Raw genomic sequence first — 23,193 nt, 5'->3', positions numbered from 1 at the left:
AGCACCAGTCTCGTAGCCAGGCGTTAATAGAGAGAATCGATCTAAATTCTTGATCTAAAGCAAGAAGTTGACTTAATTTGCTGCATGTTTACTCACAACCCAACCATAGCATGGTAAAATGGGTGGGGATCAAAACTACCCTGTATTAAACATCTTGCTGTTGGAAATTGCTTCTGTGGATTGTGGTGTTGATCACTAGTGAGCTGGTGCAGTAGTTAAACAAAGACTAGCCCTGTTAGGAAAGCGATAGCTCCTTATGTGCTCGAGTCATGGTCTTTGATACGCATTATCCTGTAGCTTGTAAATTGTTCAGTCTTGGGTTTATTGTTGTTCACAGTTGCGTTCCACCAAACAGAGCAACGAAATGGATTGCTTTAGACAAAATGCTATGAATTGGGACCAGTTATAGGCCCTTGTGTTTTCTGTGGGTTAAGATTAATCCTACAGGTAGCTTTGTGCTTCACTCAGATGTGGGTATTTATTACCTCTTTGTTCATATGCCTTGGAAGGTTAAATGGATACAGTAGATCTGTCTTGTTATTAGCTAGCCTAAATTGCTGCTTTAGTTATCATGTAAAACAAACAATCTTTATATGGCTTTTTTGTTGCTGTTGGTTTTGTTATGAAGTGCTTTACCTTTATCTGAAATGAGAGAAACAATAAGAGCACAAAGTAATGTATAGCTTAGATTTACTGATGATAATGTGTACTTGCATATTATCATTCGTCCATGGCTCTGGAGGTGTTTTGCAGACTTTCAGCAAGCCTCTTCTCTCCTGGAAATGAGGAGTTAAGAATATCAGAAGATGTGTGATTCTAGGCAGCAAGCTGCATTACAGCAGTAGGTGACAGTGGGCTCTTCACTCATCTTGCCTGCCTCATGTAGGCAGGTTTGTCTGAATTCCTGAAGATCCATCTTGTCTTGCAGGGTCTTTGGTGTATGAACGGTCTGAGTCTCCTCTGACTGTTGAAATATTCTTATTTGTGAGCAATAGATGATTTTGGTTTTGTATGGCTCTTATCCTGTCTCGTTTACTGGTTTATCACTTTCTTGTACCTTGCTGTGGTTCTCTGGTTTGGAAATTGTGGAGAGGGTCTCTAAGCAGTGTGAAAACGAGTTATTAATAACCTGTAACATCCTTTACAACTGTATCTCTTCCAGGCTGTTTTTACACACTTGTCAAGAAGCCACGGGTACTACTTGTGGTGGTTGTGGTTTTCAGTTGATTTGTAAACCATCCCACAGTAAACTTAAACAATTTGTATAAGGCCCCTCTCACTGTTAATAGTGAAATAAAATTGTTGATCTTCCATTCTCTGATCTGTTACTCCGTGTTTAGCCTCAGCTATGATTTTAATTAGCTTAATATTTAAAGAAATCACATAAGTGATGCTGGTTCAACTGATACATAGATACCTGTAAGTGCTAGGTAACTTGTAGCTAACTAACAGGGATACACCTCACACAGCTGCACGGTTGCAGGTATTTACCTTTTGTAAATCCCTCACTTGAGAGGGTGATTTAGCCTAAGGAAGTCTGAGGTTCATTGGCATTCCAGGTGTGCTCTCTTACTGTGCAAATAAAGGAAACGTTGTCCTTGCTAAATTGTGTCTCTGAAGAAGAGATAGAGTCTTGAGAAACAAGTTTTAAATGCAAAAGAAGAATCTGATCTTTTAGCACTATCAGGTGAAATAAAATCACTTGCTTAAAACCCCTACAGTATATGCCTATTTTCCAACTGTAACCACTGTTCTTATATTTCATTACCTCGAGTAATCACCATCACTTTTTTCTTTTTGCATAAAACCTGACTGCCGCCTTTCCTCTGAACAGGGCCCTATTGTATCTGTATACGGGTGAATAAGCTACATTCTGTGTCATGGGGAAGGTCTGCAGTAAAAAGGTGTGTGTACGTGATTTCTTTAGGCTTAGTTTCTAGCTGTTATTTTAGTTAGTAAAATTTAGAAAAAGCTTTTCTTGTGTAATAGACAAATGGGAAGAAAAGTGTTGTCGACAGTTGTTTTTAAAGGAATTGCATTTGTTGTAAATATGCGAAGGCAGTACAATATTTTAAACTTTTATAGTGCTTTGTATATTGATCAGGAGAAGACAGACTTTGTCTAAATTGGATTAAATTATACCATGGGTGACGTTTCATGCATCAGAAAACTGACATTAACTAAAAAGCAACAGTTGTACTTTTTTAATGAAAAACTGTAAACAACAGAATTTTTAGTTGCTATTTAAAACCAAGCCTTTCCTCGGCGCTGGAGAGAAAATGCAGTGTATGTTTGGAAAAGGCAGACTGCTACACTGTGTATTTACGGGCAAATGCCCTCTCTTTTGCTGTGATGTGTAGGTTAAACTCTAAGAATAAAATTTTGAAGTAGTTGGCTAGACTGTCAGCAGTACAAGCACAGTTTGGCTCGTAACTTGTTGAATGGTGCTGGAGTTCAGAAAGGGCAGGAGAAGGCAAGCGTGACGTTGGCCGCAGCCTGGACGTGCTCTGTGACTGCATTGGGTTTGCGTGGCCAGGTTTTGGTGGCGGGCTACAGGGGTGGCTTCTGTGAGAAGCTGCCAGAAGCTTCCCCCATATCCGATAGAGCTAATGCCAGCCAGCTCCAAGACGGACCTGCTGCTGGCCAAGGCCGAGCCCATCAGTGATGGTGGCAGTACCTCTGGGATAACATAGTTAAGAAGGGGAAACAATTGCTGCGCAACAGTAATTGCAGCCAGAGAGAGGAGTGAGAATATGTGAGAGAAACAACTCTGCGGACACCCAGGTCTGAAGAAGGAGGGGGAGGAGGTGCTCCAGGTGCTGGAGCAGAGGTTTCCCTGCAGCCTGTGGTGAAGACTATGGTGAGGCAGGCTGTCCCCCTGCAGCCCATGGAGGTCCACAGTAGAGCAGATACCCACCTGCAGCTTGTGGAGGACCCCATGCCGGAGCAGATGAATGCCTGATAGAGGCTGTGACCCCATGGGAAGACTGTGCTGGAGCAGGCTCCTGGCAGGACCTGTGGACCCATAGAGAGAGGAGCCCATGCTGGAGCAGGTTTGCTGGCAGGACTTGTGACCCCATGGAGGACCCACACTCGAGCAGTCTGTTCCTGAAAGACTACACCCCATGGAAAGGACCCACACTGGAGCAGTTCATGAAGAACTGCAGCCTGTGGGAAGGACTCATATTGGAGAAGTTAGTGCAGGACTGTCTCCCGTGGGAGGGACCCCACACTGGAGCAGGGGAAGAGTGTGAGGAATCCTCCTCCTGAGGAGGAAGGAGCAGCAGAGACAATGTGTGATGAACTGACTGCAACCCCCATTCCCTGTCCCCCTGTGCTGCTCAAGGGGAGGAGACAGAGAATTCAAGAGTGAAGTTGAGACTGGGAAGAAGGGAGGGCTGGAGGGAAGGTGTTTTGAGGTTTGGTTTTATTTCTCATTATCCTACTCTGATTTGACTGATAATAAATCACTCTCTGCTGGGTAAAAAACTGGCTGGATGGCCGGGCCCAAAGAGTTGTGGTGAATGGAGTTAAATCCACTTGGCGGCTGGTCACAAGTGATGTTCCCCAGGGCTCAGTATTGGGGCCAGTTCTCTTTTAATAGCTTTATCAATGATCTGGACGAGGGGATTGAGTGCACTGTCAGTAAGTTTGCAGATGACATCAAGTTGGGTGTGACTACTAAGGTGTTGATCTCCTTGAGGGTAGGAAGGCTCTGCAGAGGGATCTCGACAGGCTGGATCGATGGGCTGAGGCCAACTGTCTGCGGTTCAAAAAGGCTGAGTGTTGGGTCCTGCACGGGGATCACAGCAACCCCATGCACCGCTACAGGCTTGGGGAAGATTGGCTGGAAAGCTGCCTGTCAGAAAAGGACTGGGGGGTGGTTTTGAGGTCAAAAGGATCTAGGGGACATACTTAATGGTTATCTGTCATCTCTTTTAGTCAAGCATTGGAACAAGCTGCTCAGGGAAGTGGTTGAGTCACCATCCTTGGAGGTATTGAAAAGACGTGTAGATGTGGTGCTTAGGGACATGGTTTAGTGGTGGACTTGGCAGTGTTAGGTTAACAGTTGGACTTGAAGATCTTAAAGGTCTTTTCCAACCTAAATTATTCTATGAGTTTATGAAATTAAATTGGTTTCCCCAAGTTGAGTCTGTTTTGCCCATGACAGTACTTGCTGAGTGATCTCTGTGTCCTTATCTTGACTTACAAGTCTTTCATTGTATTTTCTCCACCCCATCCAGTTGAGGAGGGGAGTGACAGAGCAGCTTTGGTGAGCACCTGGTGTCCACATGGGGTCAACCTACCACAGTGACCTGGCTTTGGAAAAAAACATGCTAATTTGAAGGAAAAGAGGATTGTTGTCTTCTTTAAAATGTATCCCTTCAGAAGTCTTTTGTCCATTTTAATGTCAGCATTGATCTGTCCCAAAATTAGTGAAGTGAGGAGATGGTTTGGGGTCATTTTTTTACCTGATATCCCCTCTTTTTTTTGAGAAGCATAAGCAATTACAATTCAACCATCAAAACCTACATGGCAGAACGGAAATTACTTGTAAGTATTCTTTACCAAGGGGAAGTGAATGTGACCTTGGCAAGGAGACATTGTCCCCAGTTTTGGAGGATTGGTGTCTGTCGCACCTGAGACAGGGGAAATGTGCCAGATGACTCAGGTAACATTTATTTCCTCTCTTGGGGTTTGTTTTATTTAAGCCATAGTAGAAATCTTTGCTTGGCTTATACAAAACACAGTCACTTCCTTTACTGGTTGTCAGGATTAACAAAATTAGCGCGGTTGTGGATTTTTTGAGCTTTACAGGTTTTTTGAAAGCCTTCTCGTAAGAAAGGTGGTGACTGCTTGCGGGTTTTTGCCTGTTGTCCTCTTCCTTATCACCAGTTTCTTATACAGAATCGGGGAGAGAAGTTGCTGCTGCTTTTTGGTCTGTCAACCCTCTGGAAGTGCCTCTTCAGGTTGTGTGGCCAATCTTGAAGCTGCTGTGTCCAGTTTTCCTTAGGTGTGAGGGGGACTACCAGGTTCTCAGCTAATTCTGCGCCATAATCAGGTAACTTGCTCTCGCCATAACTAAGCTAGCCCATACCATTAGGTTTGAAGGCTCTGTTTTTGCTGGCTACCAGCCAGATTAGGATTGGGTTAAATCTAAGCATAAATCTTCATGTGCCTGTACAATGACCAGCTCAGAAGAATGTAGTTCGTAATCTAGTGGTCCGCTGCCAGTCAATGTCCTCTGCAGTGTACATTTTGCATACAGGTATCCCTAATTGGGACTTTATCTTCTGGAGTAGCATTTCATTGAGTATGGTGAGCTTTTAAAAGTACGATGTATCTTCTGCTGGTTTGATGCGGTGATTTTGCAAAAAGACGAGCAGCAAAGCTTGACTCTTGGAATACTTGCTGAATGGCAGTAACTGGGTTTTTTAATAATGCTCTCTGTCAAGGTTTAAACATACAGCAGTATGCCTGTGTTATACTAATTACGGACTTTTTTTGGTAACTAGAAATAGATTTGATTTTTGACTTCTTTTAGCAGACTGTCTTTAGGTGAGTTCACAAGCTGTTTGTTAGAAGTACAGACAGAAACAGGATTAATTGGAAGGATGATAAGTAATAAATACCCCAGGAGATCAGGTGGCAGATGATGACTGGCACGAATGCACTGAGAATTTTAAGGCATTCTCTCAAATCAGGTTTTTAAACACACATCAGTCTTGGCGTATTATGTTTGTGGTGGCTTTTAAAAATTATTTATTTAATGCATTAGTTTCTCTAAAGATGTGATAAAGAGCTGGCTAAATGTATTTGTAATTTAAAAGGAATGTAAAAAACCCACTGATGTTAATTACAGAAACAGGGTGCAGAATCCTAGCCCCACTGATTTCACTGGGAACAGGTTTTGTCTGCTAATTACTGCTGTGAACCAGCTTTTTCCCCTCACACCAAAGCATTCTCCGTTGGTTTAAGACCATGCTTGAATTACTGCGACTGAAAGTACCTTTGCCTGTGGCGCTGTCTGCCTCCCTTAGGAAGGGACGTAGAACTCTTCCCTGGTTTCTGTTACATTATCTAAACCTAAGCTGCCTTTGAGCTATAGTGTTGGTGCTTTCTCAAGCTTTATTTTTACTCTAATGCTATTGCGACTGTTGCATAAACTGTTCGACTTGCAGGAGCACTGGCATCTCTTTGTCAGGTAAATATTCCTCTGACCAGGTAACCAGTGTATAGGGACTCTCGTGAATTTTCTCCCAAGTGAAACCCTTTTGTTGCTTGTTACACTCTGGCTCCTGCATCTGCTGAAGCTCTCAGGGCTTCCGAGTATTGCCCAGCCTGGCTGATGTTTCTGACAAAAGACACTGCTTTAAAAATGCTTGTTACTGTGGGCAGCGTACATCAGATATGTCTAGATTCTTTTGGGTGGCCTTTGCTTGACTGATGTTGGGATCAGCCTTCCCTTCCTTTCCCAGGTGGCAAGGAGGCCGTGTGTCAGCTACTGCATCCTTGTGGACCTTCAGAGGAGGAAGACCTATTTGTCTGTGCTGAAACGAGATCAGGCTCCCATCTGAAATTTATATGAACCCATGTATAGATTTCTGTAAGTTTCAGATATGACCCCAGGGAGATTTCCCTTTTTTTTTTTTTCTTTCTGCCTCCTATTTTTAAACAACACTGAAAACAGAGTGAGCAGGGTAAGAGTTGAGCACACTGGTGAGGTTACGTGTGTCATCTGAGTCATTAGCACTGGCGCTGCTCCTGGCCTGTCACATGTGCCAGATGTGACATCTTTCAATGAAGTTTAAAGGCATGGTGAAAGATTATGGGCATGGTTTCACATCACTTTGGACTGCTCCAAAATTAACATTCTAAAACCTGATGCCGACAGCAACTGTTACAGGGTGTCTGTCCATCTTCTTCAAGCTATTACAACATGCCTTCTCCTCTTCCCTGGCACCCTTGTGGCCCCCTGTCCAAGCTGATCAATTTGAGGACCCAGCTGAAAAGTAACACCTCAAAGAAGATGCATCCTTGTGGCAATGTTGCTGTGATGAGGAGGCTGAGCCAGTCCAAAGGCCAGCTGCTGCTGAAAGGGACAGTTGGCTTGAATCAGTGTAGATGTAAAACTGTGCTGTTACATGAAGCATTTCACTCTGCAGGCTATGGAACAGCAACTTTGTCTTTTACTTTCTTCAGCTGAATGTATGTGAAATGATTCCTTAAGCAGGGTGAGCACTGCCTGTCCATACAGAGTTTGAAGTGTTGAGTCCAGGACTCTATATTCCATTTAAGTTCTGCCTGCATGAACTTAAAGACAGTTCCAGCTCTTGTTTATGCATACTTTGAGTTTATGCTGTGCTTAACAACAATACTAAATTTTACTGTTGCTTTTGACTATAAGAATAAGTTGTCTTCAAATGAAGACTCAGAGCTGCCTGGCCTTGCACGCCTCTAAAACGTGTGCCCTGTGTCCATCCACGTGCATACTTATACATATGTATATACACACGCACACACACTTTTATATCTGACAGGAAGTCTTGGAGCCACTGGTTCTCCCCAGTAGCTCTGAGCACAGCCAGCTTCCTAGGTGAGCAAACTGGAAACAGTGGGAATTCTTTCTCTTTGCTTCTGTGGATATCAGCTGAGGTTGTAGATGCTCACTTCTCATAGTGCTTTCTAGCAACTTCTGGCACCGTTTAGGTTTTGAAAGGTCTGGTAGGGAGTTTTAATGTTTTGACTTCCAGGTGGTCCCACTTCAGCCATTTGTGTTCCACCTTGGTGTGACTAGTCGATGATTTTTGTTTCTAGAGCTGTAATTCTGCACTTTAACAGGTTCGGAGACATCTTGGAGGTGACATGTGTGAGGAAAAATACTTGTAAGCTCTGAAAGATTTTTGAATTTTATTTTTCAGTTGTGGCACAGATCTCATTCTAGGTTCTGTGAAATTAGTGGCTAAATTCTTGTTGACTTACTGGAGGCTTCCTCAAGACTTCTCCATCAGTACTTCAGCTCAATTTGTTCTATCTGTTATGTGCTTTCCTTCTTGTAGAGCACTTTGTTTTTAATTTTTAATTTCATAATATTTTGCATCTTTTGTCACAGTTTAGCCAGAGAGGATCAGTACACAGACAGCTCCAGAACTTTCCTGTCCAAACCAGTATCGCTCTTGTGCTTCTAGTCTTTATCAGTGCTCATTTAAGAAGCTATCAAGCCCCTCTGTCTCTAGTGAAGAGGTTCCTTTTTTTTCTTTTTTTTCTGTATTGATTAACTGTTTTGAGTAAATTTGACTGCCTGTGGCTACTTGCTGACCCTAGGTTCCTGCAGTACCTCCGAGCAAAATGCTAAACATAGCTGGCATTCTTGGTACAGCACGAGTGGGCATGTTGGGAATTTGGGGGCGCTAGGACAAAGCAGTGCAGTGCATATCCAGGGCAATCTTTTATTTGAGGGCGGGGGATGGCGGGGAGCGGGGAGAAATAGGGGTCTTATTCTGTGTTAAATTCAGTTTGGGAGCACAGCGTTGAAAGATGAGATCCCTCTCACTGTGGTTATGATGGCTCTCGGTTTCTTACTGACGTGGATGGTTCTGCATGAATTGTAAAAAATTCAGTGTACTGGGGAGAAAAATTCAATGTAATTCTCTGGAATCAAGACTTTAGTTAAAACAAGGGGATGGCAGGAGGTTTTAGTTCATAGCCAGAAATGATAGGGATATAAGTGAGCTAGGGTGAGAGAATGTTATTAGGTTGAATTTTGTTGCTTCCTTTTGGAGCATCTGGTAATGGCTGCTCTCAGGTCTGTTCTGAGATGGTATTTCCTGTGTTTTAATGAAAGTAGTTGTAGCAATGTACAGGGTATTTTACTGAAGACTTGGCAATATTGCAGCAACATATTGATTTCTGTAGTTTGACTTTTTAGTAGTGATAAGAAGTGTAAATATAATCATTTGGCAGTGTAATTAATATGTATGGTGTCCTGTAGGAAAATTTCCATCCAATTCAAGAGGAAATTAATTTAGAAACTTTTTGATTTAATACAGGCATAGCTGCCTCTCGTATGTATGTGTATGAGCTTATTTTTTTTAAAAAAAAAAAACAACACTTGTTAATAAAAATCTATGTCTTAAAAGCTTAGGAGTGGACAACTTGGAAAGAACCTAAATGAGCATGTTTTGGGCATAGCAGTATAGTTATTAATCTGCAGCCTTTTTGTTGTTATTTTGTTAATGCAGTCACTTAAAGTGTATTCTTTTTGAAAGAGCTTCCTAATCAAGCATCTTCATTTATATTTTTTAATAAATTAAATAAAAATCTTGGATTTTTTTAAATTTTATGAATAATTGCCACATTGGACTTGTGAGCATGTATTGTATTTCTTGGCTCTGTAATCATACGTGAGCAGAAGTCATTACTGAGAAATGTGTGGTGTTTTGGTTTTTGTTTTTTTTTTTTTTTTAAAACAAAGTAGAAATGCTGAGTGCAGTCCTACAGCATGTAGTTCTTTGGACGTGATTTTTTTGTCTGCAGTTGTCAGAAGGGGTTTTTTGGATTAATTAAGAATATGCTTCTGTGTTGCAGGATAGAATATGGCTAAATTTGGGGGAATAAACTTTTGAAGCCTATAGGATGGTTAAGGAGAGCTTTGTATGACTTAAGGCAAAGATGTGGTCAATACTGTTCTGAAGTCAGAAGTCATACTAAGAATGATGGGAAGTCATTGGTCCAAGCAGGAAGCAAATGTGTGATACAGGAGTAACATCTCTGGCATATAAGTACCAGATTTCTTGTCATCCTTGGGGTTTGCTCTTTAAGTAGTGGTTCTCGTGACCTTTCTGTAGCTGATGATTTTGTATCTGTCTTCCTAATTTCTCTTCTGTGGAAAGCATTTTTCTTCCTATTGTTGCTAGAATAGTTAATCATCATTTTCTCAGCAGACACTGCAGTATCTCTTCTACCAGTGGCCTCAAGTTGGTTTTAAAAGAAAAAAGATGATACTAAAAGTATATGGATTAGGTAAGAAGTTTTAGCCTCATAGCAGATTTTATGACACAGTAGGAAGATGCATGCTTGTTTTTTGAAGATGATCAGAAAATTAATCTCATTCTTTTCATCATTAATAGATCTCCCTATCAGAGAGTAGGAAATTGAGAAAATACTGCATAGCACTGGAACTGCAGCCTTAAGTAAAAAAAAAAATTGATCTAAATATCTTTTGGTGAGAATTATGAGACCACAGCTGCCATATTTTTCATCTGCTTTGCTTCCTTAAGAGATCAACCCTAGACGGTGAGTTAGCTAGCCAGCAAAGATGATTAATAAAGGAATAAGCTAAATAAGGATTTTTGCTGTTAACCTCTGAGCAAGAAATACTACAAGTACTCGCTGATCCTGTTTTGTTTAAAAAAATAAAATAATAAAAAACCCAACAGTTGTTATATTTGAGGTGATAGAGATGGGTTGGGTCTGATAGTTACTTATAACAGTGGCTCTGCCTTAGTTCTCCTAAGCACCTATCTGCTGATCTATTCCAAACTTTTCATAGGATTGCATAAGATCTTTTAGTGTGGGGAAAAAATGTGCTGTAATATTTTTTAAAATTTACGCCCCCCTTCCTCCCACTTCCCCAAACCAGAATGACAGAGGCTTGTAAGGTAGAGGAGATGATTTTTTTGTTTGTTTGTTTGTTTTACAGCTAAGCAGCTATTGTGCAAAAAGTTTTGGGTATGTTGTCCTGGTGTGCAGAATCAGTATGATTTCTGTTAGTACATGTTGCCTAAGTTAAAGGTTCTTCATTGTCTATTAGCTGGCTTTGAAGCCAAAATTATGAGGGCTTGTAACAGCATCATTAAAATTGATTATGACTAAAACTGGAGAGAGACTTGAGCCTTTTATTCTGCCTTTTTTCATTAGTGCACTGATTTTAAATGTGCAGTCTGAGAGTCTGCCTGAGCTTTCATGAATGCAATTTGGTGTCCTGCTGGACAAATTTTCCTATATAGATTTTCTTGTATACATGAAAATAATGTAAAAGAAATAGTATGAAATTACACAGATGCGAGACAAAGACACCCTTTTAATGGCATAATAAATCTGCAGTGTGAGTGGATGCCCAGGCTAACACAAAAGCTGTGTGAAGGCCATCAGTGATGGCAGAGCGGTTGGCTAAGCAGGATGCTGAAAGGCAGAGTGCCAGAGGAACCAAGCTGGCATTGCCCAGTGCCTTGTCCCAGGGTGCCGTAAGCTCTTTACATTGCCCTGGCATGGCGGGTATCAAGGATGCTCTAAGATGGAGCACCCTGTTGTGTGCAGCATAAGCCGGAAAGTACTGGAGAATATCAGGAGAGGTTGGGAAGAACTATACAGTGATAATAGTACTCCAGAACAGGAGTGAATAACTGAAGTCAGTTACTGGGAGAGTTTGTACTTAGAGCACAGATTATAATGCCTCTTTGAAAGGGAGCTGACGTACATATTCTGATTTCACTTGAGTTTTGCAGTGCACTTTTAATAACTTGCCTTCATTCAGGCAGGGCTACAAGCTAAGGCTGAGTATGGCTTCACTTTAATTTATCCTGGTTTAGGTAATGCTTTGTGAAATTATTGTCTTAATGGTGGGAAAGTACATTTCTTGGGAAATCTGAACAAAGGACTAACTTGTTGGGAAAAGTGTCTCTGGTTTGTGGAGCTCTTGAGTTGAGCAGATGATGTAGTATTTTAACATCATCTTGTGAGACGGTGTATTGCATTTCTGTTTGCATTCCTGTTTCTTCTGCAATGACTTACCCTGTTTTGCTGGGTTTGGCCTGTTAATGTATGTGCAGAACAGGAGGTGGAGAGAGGATAACCAAAGAGCATGCTTGCGCCCTGGAGGGGGAAGGATGACTTAAGCTGAAATGCTGCCTCCATATCCCATGGGTATGATATGTGGTGGAGTGACTGGATCTCCTGCATTATTCATTGCCACTGGCTTCTGCTGTGACATGGGTATTTATCACATGAATAGTTGTGCTGTGGGTTGCTGCAGAAAAGGTGTATGTGACCTGAATACTCATCACCCACAGGTCTAAGTGACAGATAAAACCTGGTCTCAAGTATGGTATGTCTGCTAAGAAGTCGAATCATTTGGAGATGTTTTTCTCTGAGACAGCTTGTGGATGAGCATCTTTAGTTGCTTCTAACCTTCAGGGTTGTTCTCTGTCACATGTATCAGCATAAATTCCCAGGCTTTCAATTCCTTACTTAAAATTTGACGTCTGTGTGAAAGTAAGTTTTATTCTTAACGTGTATTTGGAAAATTGTTCATCTAGCTAAGTTGCACCCCATTGTGCTAAGAATAAGATTATTTTGAGAGAAATTCCAGGCTGCTTTGTTTTCATATATTGATTCAAGTTTCTTTTTTTCCACTTTTAATTTTTTTAAACTCTTTTTAGCTCAGCTGCTTGAGCATTTTCAAAGCACACTTGTTTTGCTGCTGAAGTGCTAACAGGAAATCGTGTGTTGGGCTTTTGTGGGCTCTAAAGCTTGGGTCAGAAAGGATGAGCAAACAGAAAATAAGGCTTAATTGCCATTCACTGGGAGGAATATGCCACAGTGGTACTCGGACTGTGCTTGAAGAGTTGCTCTTGAGTGACACGTACCCCTATGTTGATCGTGCTGTGCTTTTGGCATAGTAACCCAGAAACTGTCAGCCTCAGCCCAGATGTTTGCTCAGACAATTTTGTAATAGCAGCTACTTGTCTGGTTCTTGTTGTGAGTCATGACAGCAGTGATGCTGATAGCTGGAGAAGAAGGGGTGGGCTTAGGGATGGAAAGAGGGGACACAAGGCTTAGATGTGCTGCTGGGGGAATGCTGAGCGCACTGCAAACTGCCTGCTCCCCCCGGAGTGTGGGAGCTGTGTTCAAGGATGTTTCTGTGCTCTCTTCCTCTTGCATTGGCTTTTGCACATTGGGTGTATATGTGCTGTATGTAGCAGCAGAACAGCATCTGTCTGTCTGGAACAGCTCCTTGCCCTGGCTTGGTGGTTCACCTGTAGGAAGTTGAATTACTCACCAGTGGAAATACCAACTCCCTCAGGCTATAAGGGTAGAGTATTTCCATGAAAGTTTTTACTAGTAGAATATTACAATTTATGGGTAACTATAGAAGCAGAACATGAATTGAAGAGTGTTTTTTGGGGTGCACAGTCTGACAGGACCAGGTGAGCTGGAGCCAGTGCTGTGCAGTGGGAGATGTCAGCCTCTCTGAGGCTGAAGATGAATTCTGCTTCAGTGTCAACCCAGCGCTTTGCTTTCTTCTGCTTTGGTGTCTGTGCAGCAGAGCTCAGCAAGCAGTAAGACTTGAGAAGAGCAGTAAGTCATGCAGCCAGAGGACCAAAGTTAACACCCTGGTGTTTGGGAGCAGTCACTGGCAATGTGGAGGTCTGTGTAAATGATTTGAGGGCAATGGTGGGGAGGATTTGCTAAAATGAACGTACACATTTGGTCTAGACTGGCATGAAAGGAAGGTTTCTTAGCCCCCCATCCCCGCCTCTTCTGTGCAAAACTTGAAAAACAAAAAACACCATCCAATATACACTTTGGACATTTTTAATAAAAAGAATTACTAAAATGAAGGGGACAGACTTAGGTATCCTTTATAAATATCAAGACTTTCCCTCCTTACAGTCTCTTCCATAGTGACCTCATGGTCAGTGTGCATTGTGGGGAGGCAGAAGACCGGTGCCCACATTGCTTCTTGGCCCAAGAGGACCTGAACCATCTTTTGCCTTTTGCAGGAATATGCTTTTTAACCTGGAGGGGGAAGGGTGGGACCCCTCTTGCAAATAATGGATAACCAAATCTCTTCAGTTTTGTTGGACTTCTCAGAATTCATAAATAAGAGTGCCATGTGCATTTCAGTGTTTTAGCCACTAATTGTGAAAGAAATGCTTCTTCCTGCCTTCAAAAAAAATTGTGCTTCAAAAATTTGTGAAGGTAAAATACCATCTAAGTGATGCTTTATTCCTTTTGGCCCTCTAGGGCAGTAAGTGAATTAATGTGGATTTGGCAAAATCTGCCGTCAAAGACTGTAAGATGCAGGCAAAGAAAGGTAGATGCTAAAAATGTCAGGGGATTCTTGAGGCGGTGACAACCACCTTCTCCTCCACCCTATCTTCAATGACGCTTTTACCTGTCATGTTACGAGAACTCTCCATGTCTGTCAGATTTAAGTGCAACTTGTTAATACATCTGGGAGGTTCGGGTTTTTTTTTTTTTGGGGGGGGGGGGAGGGGGGCAGAATAAGAAAAACATAATTTGTTGGTTTGCTTTTGTTTTTTCTTTTAAACTATTTCCAGACTAAGGCCCCTAGAAACCTCAGAACAAAACTCCGCTCTTCCTTCTCTGCTCCTTTTGGAAACAAACCCCAGCAGCCTGGGTGCTCGGGGCGGTTGCATGAGGCTCACTGGGAAGTTGTCTGATGGACTGGAGTTAGAAACTGGTAATGTGCTTTCTAGAAAGAAAGAGAAAAATTTGTCCCTAAAATAGATGACCATGCTGTACTTGTTAATTATTGATTTATGCTGGACTACTTCTTTCTTCTATTTTTAAGTTTGACAAAGAGGTGGAAATTTTAGTGGAGGGCTAGGTGGTATCCTGTGATTCCTTAAAAGAGAATTTAAGGGAGAGTCCCCAGTCTGGTAACATTAATGCAGCATGCCTGCATGTTTGTGTGTGCCTAGAGAAAACTGTCACCAGTTTTGTACTGTTATCAGTTTGCTCATCTCTATATATGAATACAGTATATATGTAATATCCTCAGCCTCATGCATAAGTTCATAACTGTGCTTCCGTTCTGAAAGCACAAGAATTGGGAAATCTATAGTTATTTTTCTCAGAGCAACTGGATTTCTGCCGACTTGCATGTCACTGATTTTACACCCTTCCACCCTGCGAAACACAGGCAGGTTTGCAGGCTGCTAACAGTATATAGCCATTACTATAAAGGAGGAGTGCTCCAGAGTGATGTAGTCCTTAAAATTTGTATTCCTGGATGCAAATAGGTGGGCTTATTTTCCTACAAAACAAGGTTTTGAGGTGAAGAAGTGGAAGATTATCTGTTGTTCTCCATGGAGAGCCAGCCCAGATTAAGTGGGTTTAAATCAGAGTAGCTCAGTTTAAGTCAACAGAAGCATCTGAGAAGTTCAGTGGTGCAGTTTTTTTCTAATTTAAAGGTGAGAAGAAAAATGCAATGCTATTGCTGAGGAACACAGGGTTTAATAGTGTGCTTCAGGAAAAAGTTTCTGAAGTATAAAACCTGTTTTGGTACTGAATGACTCCAGTTGAAATTTGCAATTGGAAACCTGCCTCTTTTATATTTAACCTAAACTTTAAAGTTCCTTACCAAGAGCAAGGAGGTTGGAAAGAAGAGCAATCAAACCTGCTGACCTTCTTCGGTCTTGGCAGGAAGCCACCAGGCACAAGCACAGGCTGCAGTGGAGCAGGAGGAAAAAAGCTGCGGTGATTCCTAGCTCGGTAAATTCCTGCTAAACCTCAAGAAAGTAGCTTTGGTCTGAGTTTAGACATTACAAATCCATGGAGAGTCTCTATTGGGTAGATGTGTGTTTCTGTTTTGAGAGATTGACAAAAGTAAATTTTGTTCTAGCATCTCAACAAAGGCGATAACTCTGAAATTTTTTCCTTGCTGGCTGGTGTTTTCTGTTTGGTTTTATTGTTTCGAAATGAAATGCTGTGATGTGCCCAAGATCAGGTTGCATGCTGGCATCTGCGAGATCACTTGTTTCTGAGGCTAGCTGAGGACTGGGACGCAGGTCTGTGTCCCATGGAAATCCAAGTACCCAGGAATATCTAATCCCACTTTAAGTATATGTAGCTGTTGCCCCATATTTGCAAGAGAAGGAAATAAGGACTATTTAATTTTTTAAACTTGCACCTAGTATTACCTCAACCAGCCAGTTGTCCTACTTTGTCATATGTCATCTGTGGGCGTTAACATTTGCTAATTCATTTTCGAAGAAGGGTATCAGTGCCTGCATGCTGTCTGCCTTCCAATTTACTGCTTTTAGTAAAGTCCTAAATGAATTATTCTAGCTTGCATAGGTCTGAGAGACTGAGCTTGCTGCACTGTTGGCTGGCTGAGCTTTTCTTTGAAATATTAAGATTTATAAACAGGAAGAACAAAAAATCCTCTCTTCATTCCTAAGTCGTTTTCAAGCGTGCCAATTTTCAAGGCAGGCAACATGGGAAAAATGTGGGTGGAGAGGTGAACAAGTTCCGCAGGGTGCAGAGAAAGGGAAGGACAGTCAGGGTAGGGGAGAGATTCTCAGCTGGGAAATAGAAAATGCTGGGTGCGCGGTAGCGCAATTTCAGGAATTTACATGATCAGTGTTAATATCCCTTTGGATCAGAGGTCTGATGTCTCTTGTTGAAACTTTGTTTTGCAGTTTCCCGCAATCTGCTGTTTTTTTGGAGAGCTTGGTCATTCTTACCTTGGAGAGCTGTGTTTTGCATTTCAGGCTTTCCTCTGACCTTAGAACTGGCAGCTGACCCTGTCTTAGTTTGGACCGAAAAATTGTCTTGTTTCAGGTGTAAAATACTTTTTCAGCTGTTGCCTGTTTTTTTTAAATTGAATTAACTACTGTTTCTGTTGCAGTTATACTAGGCTTGGTTTAGGGCAAATTAGGTTTCATATATAGGATGAAGAGGGTTAATTATAAAAATGGCCATGCCAGCACAGACAGATGCATCTGTTTGTTTATCTCGGGACGTAACCCTTTAAAATTGTTTGGAAGAAAGATAGCATGTGTGCTCAGTCTGTGGAGAAGTTTGAGGTCTCAACACTTAACGCAGAAAGTTTTGTTTATATAAAACCTGTGAATCTCAAAACAGAAGGAAATTGCTAGTTTCTTGCCTTTACTGGTATGAAGGTGTTAACACAACGTGTGTTTTCTCTCTCTCCCTTTTTTTTTGATTACTGAAATCTGATTGTCTGATACAAAAGTCCATAAATGTGCCTGCTAAATTGGTTTAGAATATTTGTTTAATGAGCATTGTTCTGTTCCTGCCCCCTTGAAGAGTTTTTTTTAAAAGTGCAATTTCATTATTGAAATGAAAATGAGTATATTTTCTTGATTTCTTCAAAAAGCTTTTTCATCTGACTTACAAAGACATCTATTTTCAAGTTTCCAGATGACAAACATGATTTTCAACAAGAACATTTTTAGCTCTCTTAAAAGATCTGTTCTGTCTCAGTACTTTCTAGGATTTATAGCTCTTGGATTTCTGTTAGAACAAGGACAGGAAAAAATAAATCTCTCTTTAAAATGAAATATAACTTGGCTGGCTTGATTTAGCCTGGCTTTTGCTTTAACAAAGAAAAAAAAATTTTTTTTAAGCTCTACAGCAGGTGAGATTTTTATCTTCGGTCTTGCATATTTATTTTCTCCCGATGGGATACCAAATATAAAGTTGAATAATACCTTGAATTCTAGAACATAGTTTGAGTGACAGATCTGCTGCCACTGCTGGAGGATCTTTTGATGGGGAGATAACCTTGCTTCTGTAACTATGTGGCAACAATCCCAATATATTTTTCAGTACCAAAACCCATGGCATTAATGTAATCATTTACCAGGGGGCAGAACAATGGGGTGCTGTGATACAGCATGCAGACTTTGCAAAAAAATTGTATACTTGATGTCTACTGAACACAAGCATAAGTGAAAAGATGATTTTTCACTTTATTTTCTAAATTATGTTATGAACGTACTATTTAGTGAGGACTTCTTTCTGCTTTTTTTCTCACTTGGGGCTCATTTCTGTCATCTAAATTAATTTTCTTCATGATATTCAGTGTTTGTGCATGGGGAAAACCACAGGTCTGTAATACAGTGTAGGGAGAGAGGGAATTTAAAGCACGCTTTGCAGTGTCTCTCTTACATGCCTGCGCTGTCAGTCTGACAGCAGCTTGTGACACCTGCCCTGTTTGGGAAGATCCCTGCGCTGTACTATATGGTTCGTCTGTTCTTCTTTTACGTCTCCTGTGTGTGCATTGTTGAATGTAGATGGTTTTTAAGGATTTAAACTGAAGGTGGCTGTTTGGGTTACTCAGTCACTTGTCATGCTTGTCTGATTCCCAGGCTCCCACTGCCTTGCTGGCTCCCACTGCTGTAGAGGGCAGCCGTGTGGGTTTGTTCTGGTAACCTGCACATTTGTGAGCTCAGTAGTTTTTGTTAATCCCTCCTTGAATCTTCATAAATGAAAACTCTAATGTGACTTGGTTTTGTTTTGCAGCTTGCCTGATTTCTGCAGCGACCTGAGGGGGTGCTGGTGTCCAGGACTCCAGGAGTTGGTGCTCTGGTACGGGCTTTCCACCAACGAGCTGGGGAGAGTAAGTAACCTGCTCCGAGTCCAGGGATCCTCTGGGGTGGCGGGGCTCTTTCTGCACTTTTCTTGTCCCACGTCTCAAACACTGAAGTGTCGTATTTCTCCCAGCACAGAGGCCGGAGGTACTTGTATTTCTGTGCAGTATTTACAGTTTATTGTGATGTTTGTTAACAAAGATTCTCCAGCTCTACTAGTACTCCAGCAAGAGCAGTTCTTCGTTTATCCATTCTTGTAGATTAGCTGTATTTGTGCAACAAAATGCTACAGCTTGCTCTGCCACCTCATGTGAGAAAAGGCTGTACACAACAGAGGTGTTTCATAGTAGCTGTTCCTCTGTGGTGTCACTCTGTGGTGTCTGTTACTGCGGATGCCCGTGTTGGATTTCAGTGTTCTGCGCAGCAGAAGTGCAGCCTCCTGCGATGTGTTCAAATGGTTCTGTGTGGGTCTCGGAGTGGGAGGGAGGCCCGCAGCAGCAACTGCTTTGTGGCAGCAACTGAGGCCCTCTATGTGGAGGGATCATCTGATGGCATGCTCCCCAGCAGCCTCTGGCACTGCGGCTTCCCCTTCCTTCTCATGTGACCTTACAGGCTGGGGACGTACAGTACGTGGCAAGCTAGGGGGCTTCTCATCTTCAGAAATAAGATATTTGAGAGGTCTGGCATTGTCTGCCCACAAAGAAAGTACTGTTAGCTGGAAGGCTTGGGCTAAGCATGTCTGTAGGTTTGCCTGTGCCATACAAGCAGTTGTACTGGCAGATCCCTGCAGAGAAACTGCACCATTTGCTGCCAGAGGCAGGAAGTTTTTCCATCAGGATTGCTGTTCCACCATCCTGAAATGCAGCAGCACTCTTCTGGGCTTTTGCTTATGTGATCCTTACAAGGGTGTTATTTTGTACAGTCCTAACTGATTGAGGTGAGCTGCCAGGGCTCTCAGATGTATGCCAGCCTTGTAGCCGCTGAGCAGATCTTATGCATTACTCAAGTTCTTGCTTTACTTGTGGGATGCACAGCTGCAAACTCTTATCCTGTCAGTTTCCTCTTTATCTGGTTAGTTAAAATGAAAAGAGGAGATAAATGCTAATACCTAGCTGAAACATTGATTTAGAAAATGATCTTTCATGCTGCAAGTTACTTTTCCCAGAGAATTCATCATTTACAAAGGACTTCTCATCCTGAAGAATTTCAGAGGTTTTGTGGTTTGTTTCCCATCCCTGCCCCTAGATAAAGCTATGCTCTGGTGAGACAAGATGCTTCTTATTAAAGCAGTCTTTGCACAGAGAGAATGATGGGACTCCAGCCAGGGCTAATCTCATGTTGGTATGCAGTTGCACGAGACACAATGTTTTAGTCAGTGCAGTAAGATGGCTCTTAAGGGCTCATGTAGTCTTGGTCTTCATGCTTTTTCGTGTACGTTGATCAAGCAGACTTAGTGGTCTGTAATACATAGGAGATTGGACTAATGATGCAACTTCTCTTTCCAAGTTGTTTTTCTTTAGTCTCTATACCTACTTGACAGAGCCTCAATTCTTACATGAGAACTGAGCAGTATTCTTCCAAAACGTAGAGTTGCCCTGCAAATTATTAATATATGTCATATGCTAGGTCATTCTCACGTATTGGGGGTTTTTTTCTTTTTTTTTTCTTCCTTCTTGATCCTCTCCCTTTGAGTAGAAGAGCCTGTAAGTCCCCTTGCTGTCCTGAGTCATTTTATGTATCAGTAAGGGAGTCTCATAATTTCCCTTTAATAAGATTCCAATCTTTTCCCTGAGGAAGAAGCTATTGCATTGAGGACCTTCACCTTAATAGGACCAGTCACCCTAATTCATCTTACTCTCTTTGCAGCCATGTCCAGTTCCCCAAAGGCCTGTCCATCAGGGCATCTTTAGGTGAATTGCTCCCTGTGTGATGCTTCGCTGGCCTCTGTTTTACTGTCAGGAAACACTCTGCCAGGGCATGGTGCAGCCATTGGCCTGGTGTTAGCCAGGTGTCTTGCAGGAAGCTTTGTGAGACCATCCCTGCTAATCTCTAATCAGCATTCTTATGGCAGACTGCTTTGATGCTAATCTGAGGGGAGTAGTGCTTCAGTCGTTGTTCAATGCAGATGAAAATCTGCACCCCAGCTGCTCAGGGAGGATACGACTTGCAAGATCCTACCTTTTCAAATTAAAAGGAAAGGTTACTCATTTTGTGATAACTGTGGGTTTTGGAGGTAGTGGAGTTGGTGTGGGTTCAACTATCTGAGCAGCTGTCACTGCTTTTCAGAGTCTTTTAGCAAGCCTTGCAGACAAGGCATGGGTGTCATGCTTGCAGTGGAGCTGGTGCTCACCACATCATCTCTGAGATCATAGATGCTGTAGCCTAGACCAATTCTTTTCCAGATTTCACTGGATTAACACTTATATGTTTAACAAGTCTACAGAATACATTTTAAAGGTGGAAGTCCGTGCCAAGAACAAACTCTGTGTGGAAGCAGCAATAGCTCAGGTTGTCCTTCAGACCACCTCAGCATCTTCCTTTATGCCCCAGGGGGATCTCTGCTGCTAGTTACAAGAGTTCAGTTTTCATGGCTGTTCCAGTATTTCTGCTGAGACAGTAATTTCTATAGTGTGTGTGTGCCTCTCTGTCAGGGGTTGAACCAGAATCAACAATTTGTTTCATAGGCTAGTGGAAAATCCATGGTTGCTCTCACCTCAGGATGTATTTGTATTGGTGACTCCTCTTTAGCTAAACAGTTTCTTATTAAGTCATTTCAAACTGTTGACTACAAAGCAATGAGGTTGGTTGAACCTGAACTTCAGGTCCGAGTGTGGTCCAAAAGACACTTATTCTGTGATACATCATAGGGAGCCTATGGTAGATGAGTTTAATGGGTCCCATTCTAATTGACCTCAATTCAACCTGTTTTGGTGCTGAAATCATATGAGATCATCTATAGTATTTGTTGTTTGGCAAATATGGTTGTAGTACCTCTATGGTAGCTCTCCAGTAGTGTGCTGCAAGCCCTCTCTGTGGCTCAGCAGAGGCTATCAGAAAGTTCCTGCTATGTTCGTGTCACTTAGGAGTGGAGAGAATAGCTGCTTGTTTGTGGAAGATGTTATTTGCAAAATCAGGCTAATTCTCTGGTGCCTGATTTGGTTAATAACAGTAATAGGTTGTGAAGGAAACCCTGGGGGGAACTTCTCAAATTGCAGCAGGTGAATGGAATAGCCTGTGCTTCTGCTGCCAGTGTTGTCGTCTTTCATCATCTCCTTTTGCCACTGATAACAACAGCAGAAGATGTAGTACTGGGTAGTGTAGGACATGGTTCAGCCTTTTTTTTTTTTTTTTTCTACCTTAGTGTATCATACTTTCAAAAAGAAGTAAATTTCTTGCTATATTGATAGCAATTGTCCTTGCAAACCAAGGACAAAGCTCTTGCCTTGAGGGATGGTGTTGTGGAGAGGAGAGACCTGAAAAGAAATAATTGAATCTTACCTGGTTATTTGTCTTGAGCTGGTAGTTTATTGTCCCCAGACTCATCTTATTTGTCAAAAAGTGGAAAATGGTACCATAAGGTAGAAATTAAGAGTGTTTTAGAAAATGTTAAATAAAATTACTTTTTTACAATGGAGTATTACCATATTTAATGTGATTGTTCATGGCTCAGTTAAGATTAGGAAGCATCAGTGACAACCTGAAACTTTGTTCTGATTAGTCTGACATGTTTAATTATTAAAAAAATTATTTTTTCCGAAGAGTAAGTTCTTCCTCAAGAAAGGTGGAACTCTTATGTGGTAACTGCAGATAATCAACTGTATCTTGACTTGTGACTCAGTTAATAAATTTTTCTTTTTGGATGCTGAGAATCCTTTCCACTGTATTGTTGCAGAAGAGCATGGCACATGGCATGTCAGCTTAGGAACAATTTACACTGTATTGCAGCAGTTGCCAATATAATATGGGTTGTGAATGGAGAGGGAAGGAGGTACCCAGGAATATGCTTACATTATTCTAAATGCATGTCATCATTAGCTTTGAGGAAAGAATCAAAGAACCCCAACGAGAGCCTGTCTCACAACTACTCTTCTGTTGTTCATGCAAGTGATTTTGATGACTGACACTAGTATGAAACTGGATTCAGATGCAGGGTGGGTCGTGTCCGTATGTCATTCAACATCCAAAAAGGCTGATCTAAGTTTTATCTCAGTATGCTAGATGTGGGTTTCAAATACTCTTTTAGTTAAAACTGCAAGCCGTACGTTATATGATTTGGCTGTCTTTTGTAGCCATTGTTTTTGAGGGAAGGTGAGGCTAAACAAGTACTTCAATAAAAACTCCAATATAATTTTCAGTGTAATTACTACTTTAACTTTTTCAGAAGTATTTCAGTATGACATTCATGAATCATGAGGTTTTCTTATAGGACTATAGAGGTAGTTTGTGTAGCTTCCTTCTAGAAAGATGTAAAAAAATCCTGGCTTTTTATTTTGTTATTTCATTAACTGATCTTTAAGTAATATTTTTCCTATGATGCTGCAGAAACTGCTCTTTCCAACATTTCTTCGTTTACTAAAATGCTGAGGGGTTTTCTATGGCTGATGAACAACTGTTTAGTCAATAGAGGTGTTGTATGAGAGTTCTTTGTATCGAATGGTTCTGCCATGAAATCTGCCAAAACTGGAAAAAAAGGAGAGATTTATTTTCGGTACTCTATTTGCATACTACAGCATTGTTGTCCATATGAGATCCCCATGACTTTCGATTTATTTTTCCTTCATATCCCTATGAGTTAAAAAACAAAACAAAACAAACCCCAGAGACC

General features: G+C 41.5%; 1 protein-coding gene across 9 annotated transcripts in view; it reads left to right on the top strand.

Annotated features, from left to right (window-relative positions):
- APBB2 (amyloid beta precursor protein binding family B member 2) overlaps positions 1-23,193 on the top strand; it is a 215,238-nt gene that overhangs the window by 45,166 nt on the left and 146,879 nt on the right. For all 9 annotated transcript variants that reach the window (XM_068402953.1, XM_068402954.1, XM_068402950.1 and 6 more), the window contains one exon: positions 18,301-18,397. The gene's annotated coding sequence lies outside the window, so the exon portion shown is untranslated. The remainder of the gene's footprint in view (positions 1-18,300; positions 18,398-23,193) is intronic.

Source organism: Nyctibius grandis, chromosome 6, assembly GCF_013368605.1.
Source record: "Nyctibius grandis isolate bNycGra1 chromosome 6, bNycGra1.pri, whole genome shotgun sequence".
NCBI classification, from domain to species: Eukaryota; Metazoa; Chordata; class Aves; order Nyctibiiformes; family Nyctibiidae; genus Nyctibius; species Nyctibius grandis.
Note: the sequence above shows the minus strand (reverse complement) of the source record. Positions and strands in the feature narration are given on the sequence as shown.